The following is a 9,227-nucleotide window of genomic DNA, read 5'->3' as shown; positions in this document are numbered from 1 at the left end:
TACGGTCTTTTTACTTTTGCTTCAGAATTTTCATTTTCTTTCCTTTGGTAAAATACGGAATTCCTTTGAGTCCGGCTCAAAGGATGCTATTCCTTACCGGATTTAATATCTTATCAACTATTACGAGCTATATTGTCGAACGTGAAGAAAGTCTGGAAATGTCGTTTTTATTCCTGCTCTTTGTTTGCACTATATCAAGGGTGTATCAAAGATTTCATTTGAGGTGGAGTTTAAACTTATAGACCTAAATGTCACTTACATTTGGCATCCGCTCATTTGAGACTTAAATGCAAAGTTACGTTTTGCACCTCTACCCCCTGAAACCACCATCTTAAATACGCCCTTGAAATACATGTATTTCGCTTTGGAAATTCCTGGATTCTAAACGTTCGTTTTGTCATTACATAAATCGCTTACTGAATTAAATAACCCTTTGAGGTCGGCTGGTAACACGGCCTGACTTACTTTCTAAGGAATCAAAATTCGCTCTTGTATTCAGTGGCGTAGCCAGGGGGGCATAGGGGGCACATGCCCCCCCGAAACGTATGGTCGTACGTACAAATATTTTTATTTTTTTTACTTTTTTTCCAATGGCGTGCCCCCCCCCCCCCCCCACCGAAACAAAATCCTGCCTACGCTACTGCTTGTATTATAGATTAAATCCAAAAGTCTGAGCCTTAAATTTCGTTATCCTACCGTATATGGGCGTTCTCGACCTTCAAATTCTTTTTTTCGAAAATATGCAAAATTCTTATACCAAAACATATCTATGATAAACAGACCTATCTCGACCTTGAAAATGGTGATCGTGACCTTCAAAATGGCCATCTTTAGAATTGGAAACTGGCGCCCCAGATATTTTTATAAGGGGAGGCAAAGTTCATGCCTTTAGTAGTGCATTCATAGCACATAACAGTTTGTCCAACCGCTCTACAGTGCCGTTTTAAGACCTTCGTAGGCCATGGGCACTAAGACCTTTGTAGGTCCTATTTCTAAGAATAGATGTATTAAATTGAATTTTTTCATATTTATAAGTTTCGTAGGCCCCTTCGAACCTTTGTAGGCCCCTTAGAACTTTCGTAAGCGCCTTCAAACCTTCTTAGGCCCCTTCGAACCTTCTTAGGCCCCTTCGAACCTTCTTAGGCCCCTTCGAAATTTCTTATGCTCCTTCGAACCTTCGTAGGCCCCTTCAAACCTACGTATGCCCCTTCAAACCTTCGTAGGCATTGTTCCCATTGGATAAAACGGCACTGCCCCTCCGGGGCCCAGGACTTGGGCACCTTCCCTTAAGCTTGGGAGAGTGGGAGAGAAGACGACGTGCAGGAAGTGGGCCTTCACCAAATAGGGGGAAGGAAATTATCATCCACTGACTTTCGGAATCGACCTATAGAGAACAAAACGATGTTTTTTTTTAATTTAACCTATTTGCGTAAAATATGACGTTTTCCTGGCAGCCTCGTTTTCTATCTCGTATTTTCCCCTCAGTCGCGATCGTCATGGCGACCGCGAAGCAACACGTATGCAGTCTTATATTTTGTTTGATCCGAAATTGAAGTCGCCCAGGGTCCTATTTGCGCTTCTCGCGAGTCGGCGCGTCTTGATTGATATTTTTAGCGCGGCTCCTCGAGCCCCTGTCAACTTTGGCGGAATTCTTTAGCGGCGGAGTGAGCTATTTAAATTTCATCTCAATCTCGGCCTGTGACGGTACTGGGTAAACATCCGAAAATGCGGTATGTAATATAGAAGGGTGATAGCGGAGTGCGAGCGCCATCTAGGAAGTAAACCTATCTCGCAGTTTTCCCCTCTGAGGTTTCGGTGCAGCCCGCGCAAATGACTTTTTCCTCCCCCGCTGACCCCCCTTTTTTCCCAAATTTCACTTTTCCCCAGTATTTGCACCCGGCTATAGAAAGCGCACCGACAGCCTGTCTTGGCAAAATAAACGCCACGCGTATCGTCACCGCCCGATGGCGCCGCTGTTGCCGAGGATATTTTATTTTCATTATAATATAGGGTGCGCCTCTCCACCCACCCCACCCTCGTATCATCGCGATTCAATTTTAAGAACGCGAATATATGGCTTTTTCACGCCCTTCGTGAAATTTCTATACCGGTCCTCTGTGGGGGTTGTGTTTGAAGTATACGGTTTATCTACGTAGCTCCTGATAGTTGACTGCTCCCAGTGCACCGACGGATACCTATCTAAATATTTCATAGGCCAAAAAATATTATTTCGAAACAAAATATAATTTGAAATCAAAATTTTGACTCGTTTTCTTACAAACCATTTTTTTACTTTTGGAATCGAAAGTTAAAGGTTGATCAAAATAAGCGGGCTGGTGGTCATATTTTCCAAAGCTCATTGCTCTCTATTTTCTTAAAAAATAAACTTCGTGTCGAATATTGACGCACTATTTCTTCTAAGCGAAAAAATGAAAAATAAACTGGTTTATAAAAATTATCAATTTGTTAAAGTGCCGAAGTACAAAGATTCGGTAATTTTTTCCTTTGATGATCATAATATCATATATTTCATATAATATCTCATACAGATTTACTGGCAGTGTGTCCAGAAAGGGTAGTGCAATGAAGGTATTGAAGCTCAGTTCGCTAAGAAAGGAATCATGCTAGACATCGAAATCGCTGTGGCTAAAGCTTTTTTTCACCTATCTCAGTCATTATCGCCAAAATAGTGAAAAATATTACTGAGACATTTGATCTAAACAATATTTTACAATATTTGAGCAGCGTTTCAAGCTTTGTGAGGCTTTTAAAAATAATAAATACAGAATTTTATTGATGATATTTTAATTTTTTTTTCTTGACACCGAATTTCCTTACTGATAACACCAAACTTTACTTCATCCGAACCCATAGAAATCTCATAGGTAACTAGAATGCTGCCGCCTACGGCCGAGCTTGACGCCAGTTCGCCTTGAACCTTCAGCCAATGAGAGGCCGTAGAGTGGTTCCACCAAGGAGCATAATAATCCTCCTTGGATCCGCTACTATAGCGGGAGATAGAAGACGTCATTCTCTCTGGTGACATTAAATTCTTGGCAGAACCACTCTTTGAGCTCTGATTGGCTGAGATCTGGCTATCGTCTGCCACGGCGTTTGTCCCATTTTCCAGTTACACGGCAGCATTCTAGTTACCCATGAGATTTCTATGTCCGAACCAAACTACAATGTAAAAGGAGGATTATGTTATAAACTTAATATTTCGTCTATGTAGTATTGTTATGGATATTATACATTTTGGATTTTGAAGTCCACGTGCGAAACGCGCTTGCCAATAAAGTACTTGAAAACTTATGCTCGTGATGCAAAAAAAAACCATTTTATAGTTTAATTTTTTATTGTTTTATTTTATGCAAACATCTTTTGACTTTAAAATTATCGACTGGAGGTTGCCAGGCATTTTTATATTATTATTTAGAATATATAAGTATATGTGTTTTAAAAAGTGTCCGCACTTGAAATGTGCAGAAACTCGTCTCGTGAAATTTAAAAAGAGGCGAACGTTAAGAACTTTTAAAAAGAGTAGAAAAGGGTCCAGATTTCTCGTTGGGATCGAAAAAGTCTTTAACGTATTAAATTATCATACACATTAATATATCCAATACATCTGAAGCCTAAGAACTGCGAGTTAAAACCATGAAATGTCGAAGAGATCTAATTCGCAACTGAGGACTCACTTGATTTAGTCCGTACAACAAAATTACTAAAAGTTTCTGAGAGGTCAATCTTGTCTGTTGAAGATCATTTAGCAACAACGTCGAACATAGACATCATCGTCAACACGTTATCTTCGATGCCTTCGAAAACCGCGCTCGCATCGATCGCGTTGAATCCCGTCAAAGGATTGAGTGTCATCGTACCCGAGTCAAAAGAAAATCACTATACCCTCGAAGTTTCTAAGCGTATCACTCGCCACTGTAATAATATCGGTTCGTTTACTAAATGTTAATAGTTTTAAGTTAAAGGGGAACGGTCAAGCTTTAACCAGTTAGATAGCCCTATAGCCCGTTAAAAACTTAAATTTATGGTGAAAACCGCATAAAAAATATTAAGTGGTTAATTTGTAATAAAATAAAGAAATTTCGGGAAATCGAAAATCGACACCTGGTGAGAAGTCGGTGAGACAGAAAAACAACGTAAAAGCGCGCGATGCTGAAGACGCGAAAAATATGTTTTGCACGCGCGGCGCGTTCCAGTTATAAGAGACTTAAGCCTAAATTGCGCGATTTTAAAAGTTAGGATAGTTCGCAAATCGCTCATACGGGGTTAGGGGCGCTGGCGGCAGCCCCTAAGATGGCGGCGAAAATTCAAACCCAAACACCCGGCGTTATTTTTCTTTTCAACTTTTTGGGCCAAAGGCTATTTTTTCAAGACAAAAAAGGTACGTGTTAGTATATTGAACGTCTTGTTAATCTTTTGATACGGAAATAAGGCCATATTTGGAAAAGCTTGGCCGTTCCCCTTTAAATTTATCGTATTGTTAGTATTTTTGGAATTTTCGGGAATTATAATTAGTTAATTGAATCGAAAAATATAAAATTTCTAAATTATAATTATAAAAATTTGATCTGTATAAACTTATGTCTTAGTTTGTAAGTTAGATAGTAGAGAAATCGGTGCACCATAGAGTATGATTTTATTTTATTCGTTTGTTTAAATAATTTAACAGTTGTAGTTAAAATTAAATATTTCATGGCCACCTTCATACCCCTAGACACCATTTTGTATTTAGTTTAATAACGAAGGTTAGACTATTTTTCTATTTCTATATCTTTAGTCCCATAGTCATGCGCTACAACAAAGCTATAATTAGGCTGTTCTACCATCCATGCCCGGGCATATAAGATGCCAGAAAATTAGAGGTCGGGGACGGTTAATCATTATCCATGATTAAATTGATTTTTTTCGGGAAAAAAAAGTAAACAAAGAAATTTACCGGTTAATATTTCGGAAAATGATTAAAAAACATGTATTATTCGTAAAATTTGAGCTTTTTATCGAAAAAAACGTCGTTTTTCTGATTAATTTTACAAATTTATCAAAATATTAATCGGATAATACATAAATATAAATTACTTGATCAAAATGTTTTACGAATAATTTTGAGAGCTTTATCTATTGAATAAAAGTTAACCATCCCCGACCTCTACAGAAAATGTTTAGACAGTAGATAATTTACACAGGTGCGTTTACAGACAAACATTTTAATATTAATTTACTTTTAATATATATTAATTAATTATATATTATTATATATATATATATATATATATATATATATATATATATGCTTAGTTTAGTCACACGTTTACAGGAGATTTATAATATTTATTTATAATTGATAATCAATATGAACATTTAATCCTATTCGAGTGAAATTTCCAACCGACCAACAACTATCAAACTATACATATTTTAAAATAGAGTTTTACATTTCAAAGTAATAACAAATTGCCATGTTTTGTCTCACACGAGGAATCACGTAGAAAATTAAAGCTATAAAAATATAGGTTTAATTAGTTTCGTCGGTATATCCCGTTCATTTCGTATTGAATGCGCTAAAAAAACACTAACGTATTAAATGACTTTCAGTATACGCGCTATTCTATATCGATTGGTCCCTCGACGACGCGTACACTGGCACACACTTTTGGCAAGTTTAGAGCCTCTTCTATTTTAATTCAGCCTTAAACGCGATCGTAAATAATGCCACCCATGTGTGTAATATCCTAGCTCGCCTCGAAATCCAGGCTCTGTAGAAAGTTGACGATACTTTCACGTAGAGGACGATTAAACACGATATTTAGAATGCACCGAAGCCAACTCTCGAGTCTATTGGTTGACATGTAGCGAAACGCTGCTCATATTTATAAGCTGTGGGACTTGGAAGCGTTTTCGAGATCGGTTCCCTCTTTCGTTTTAGAAGCTGGACAATTTGCGTTGGTCGCCGCGAAGGCAGCGCGTGTTACTTTCAACTCGCGCTAAATGTAGATTTTTATTCGCTCTTTTACTCTCTTTCATTTTGCGGACAACAAATTTTTATTGGTGTTCCTATAATGCGGGGTATTTGGATGTACTTTCACGCATTACAGCAAAACATTGGGAATGCTTTCTCAGACATTTACATTAAAATGTTCCCTATGAAAGCTTATTTAGTTTTGAATAAAATGACAATTCATTTATTCATTTGATATATTTTTTTTATATCCTTATCCCAAAATTATCCGAATAAAAACTAATTTTTTTTGCATATTAAATCGTTTTATAGCCGCGAATAATATCCATAAATAAACAACCGAATTTTTGAAGATTAATCGAAATTTGGGTGGTTTAGCTATATTATCCCTTTTAATTATGGACTAATCTACTTTTTCGCGTATTTTATCATCCTTCTCACAGTTCATAAGTGGTTTCTTCTAACTTAACTTATCGTATATACTATTCTCCACCACACTCCCCCCTTTTCGGCTTTCCGTTGCTACATGCAACGCGTTTTGAATTTTTTAATGTTTAGGCTTAGTTTATCTTTTAGATTTGACAGTCGCCAGCCAGATTTCCCGCACGGTACTGACGAGTTCAAAATAGAACGAAACCGGTCTACCGTTGGAATTTCTGGCTATTTTATTTATTTTTAATTTAGTGTATTACTCGAAGATCTATTTGATCCGGGTTTCGCGTTTTTTGTTTGCTCGAAGACCTATTGGTACGAGTTATTAGTAAGTTTTTTAATTTCTTCAAATTTGTTTAGGATTTAGCTATATTATCCCTTTTAATTATGGACTTATCTACTTTTTCGCGTATTTTATCATCCTTCTCACAGTCCATAGGGGGTTTCTTCTAACTTAACTAATTTATATGCTCCTCCGAGCTCTAACATTTACTTTTTATTCCGATTTGTTTATCGTTTTTGGTTTTTCCACGAAACTAGTATTTGGTCCTACGAATAACTTTCACGTGACGTCACTATTAAGAATATTCTCACCTCCTCATCACACTCCACTCTCCAGCAATGGTTGTCATTTTAGAAAAATGTCTCGTGAGACATCACCGACAACCATATTTTATTTTAAATTAACTATAATACAATTTTACTTTTAACAACTAGATATTTATTGCCCAAGGATTGGACCTCATTATCAAGAATAATATTTGAATCACACTTGGAACCTGCGACACGGTTACTGGGCTGCTGTTCCAAGGGCCTGCCCATCGCAAATACGGAATAAAGAAACTTCCTTAAATTTACAGGTTTTAATCTATATTTATTTGAATTCGTGAAATTTCGTTGTTTTTAATCACCACCGACCGTACTAATTTGAAATTGAAACAAAAATGAACTGAAACTGAAATAATATTTCAAATCTAATATATTAGACTAAATAAATTAAATAATGTTTATTACATAGATCTTTTTATATATATATTTCGTGCGTTAAATGTAAAATAAATTAATTTAAAAAACAAATACATCTAGAAACTCTAATTTTAAGGAAGGACATTTCAATTATTCACCATAAAATTGTTGAAATACGGAACTGAAAAAATGAAAATATAATAAACCCCTTTGATCTTTATAATTTTTTTAAATAAATAATAACGCACCAAAATTAATTATCTTTTCTAAATTATTAATTTTATGAATTCTTAATTCAATTCTCGCCGACAAAAAGGGCCAACGCGCTTGTAGATTCTATTTGAATCTCATAAAGCCTTCTAATTTCCTTAATTGGAACCGTAAAATATTTATCTCTGTGACGTCCTTTTTCGAGCTACTTTGACAAGCTCGTTCCCCCCGAAAAAACAACGCGAATGTGGGCTGGTGAATATGATAATGAAATACTCGGTAATAAATTGTCTTTCTATACGTTCCGATTCGAGACAAATAAAAAGGCAGCGCTCCGAATGTAAACCAAGAGCGTTTGAGCGATTAGTTTTTAGTCATTCTAGCTCGTTCTATATTTTGTCCCCGTGGCTACTCCTTTTTGACAAATTCCATTAGCCTAATTGCGCGAAACACGCCTAAGGACACCACTATCCTCAGGCAACTTTTCCTATCTCAGAAAGTACCCCTCTGGAAACTTTTCGGCAAAATCAATAAGTAAATACGCGTACTTCAAACTTTAAAAAGAAATAGAAATACGAAATAGGGCCCTAAAGAAAAACAAGTCGGTCGAGTTAGTGTAACACTTTTCGTGTCCCAATGGACTCAAAACTCGCTACGAAGTAGGCCATCTATTGGTTTTAACATATGTTACATAATTACTCATAAGTATGCCTCTATATAACATCTCTGTATTAAAAATTTCAATGAGACCTTGTTTCACAGTCACCAAAGAAATCACGAACGAACTACGCGCAAAACTGGTTTAACTTCCTTCCCTCCCCGCCAGACCTGGTTTTGATGATGAAAAAGCCGTCATCGATTGGAAAGTGACGTCAATTACGTCATATCCTGTGAACGCAAGTAAAATAGCATGGGAAAATAGTAAGGGTTTACAATCCGTGATTTCCCCATGCTATTTTACTTGAGTTTTTAGTTTCCATGCCAAAATGAATGTCCATCGAAACTTTTCTTTTTAGGAGCTTTCAAGGTACCGGAAGGTCTACTTAATCCCAGAGTTTGAAAAAAATCGGGGATAAACACCTCGGGATGTCTCTTTGTTAGTACCTTTCAATTATACATGGTTCATGTTGACGTTAACCAAGTGAAAAGACTAATCTTAAGTCAACTTTTGTGGGCTGTAAAGCGTGTAAGAAACAAAATGGTCGTTAGTCCCATAGGAATCATACAATATGCCGAAAAATTATGATCTCATGTCGTTAATGCTAAGAGTATAATAGTGGTCCTGGAATTACCATTTACTTAAATTAACATGGATAAGTTGAAATATTTTTTGATTTGTAACTTCACTGAATTGACCTTTAAATTTATTAAATTTGATTTGAAAATTATATCGAGAATCGGGCAGATTAAAATTCTATTATATTTGATGATGTATTATATTAAACTTTATTCCGAGTTGATTAAATAACTTGCAGAATAGATTTCAAACTGGATGTGTCTTGATTACAGTTGGATACGAATTTGGGCCTTCATTTTCACCACTTCCTTTTAAAAAACCTGACGGACAAACTTATTTCGGGTGAATCAAACTGCCGTACATGGTAACTCAAAGCGATACTTTTGGTTTCCGGCAACCGCCACGCAA

This window comes from Leiobunum rupestre, chromosome 6 (assembly GCF_980474605.1).
Source record: "Leiobunum rupestre chromosome 6, qqLeiRupe1.1.hap1, whole genome shotgun sequence".
Taxonomy (NCBI): Eukaryota; Metazoa; Arthropoda; class Arachnida; order Opiliones; family Sclerosomatidae; genus Leiobunum; species Leiobunum rupestre.
The sequence above is the reverse complement of the archived record's forward strand: the minus strand, read 5'-3'. Positions refer to the sequence as shown.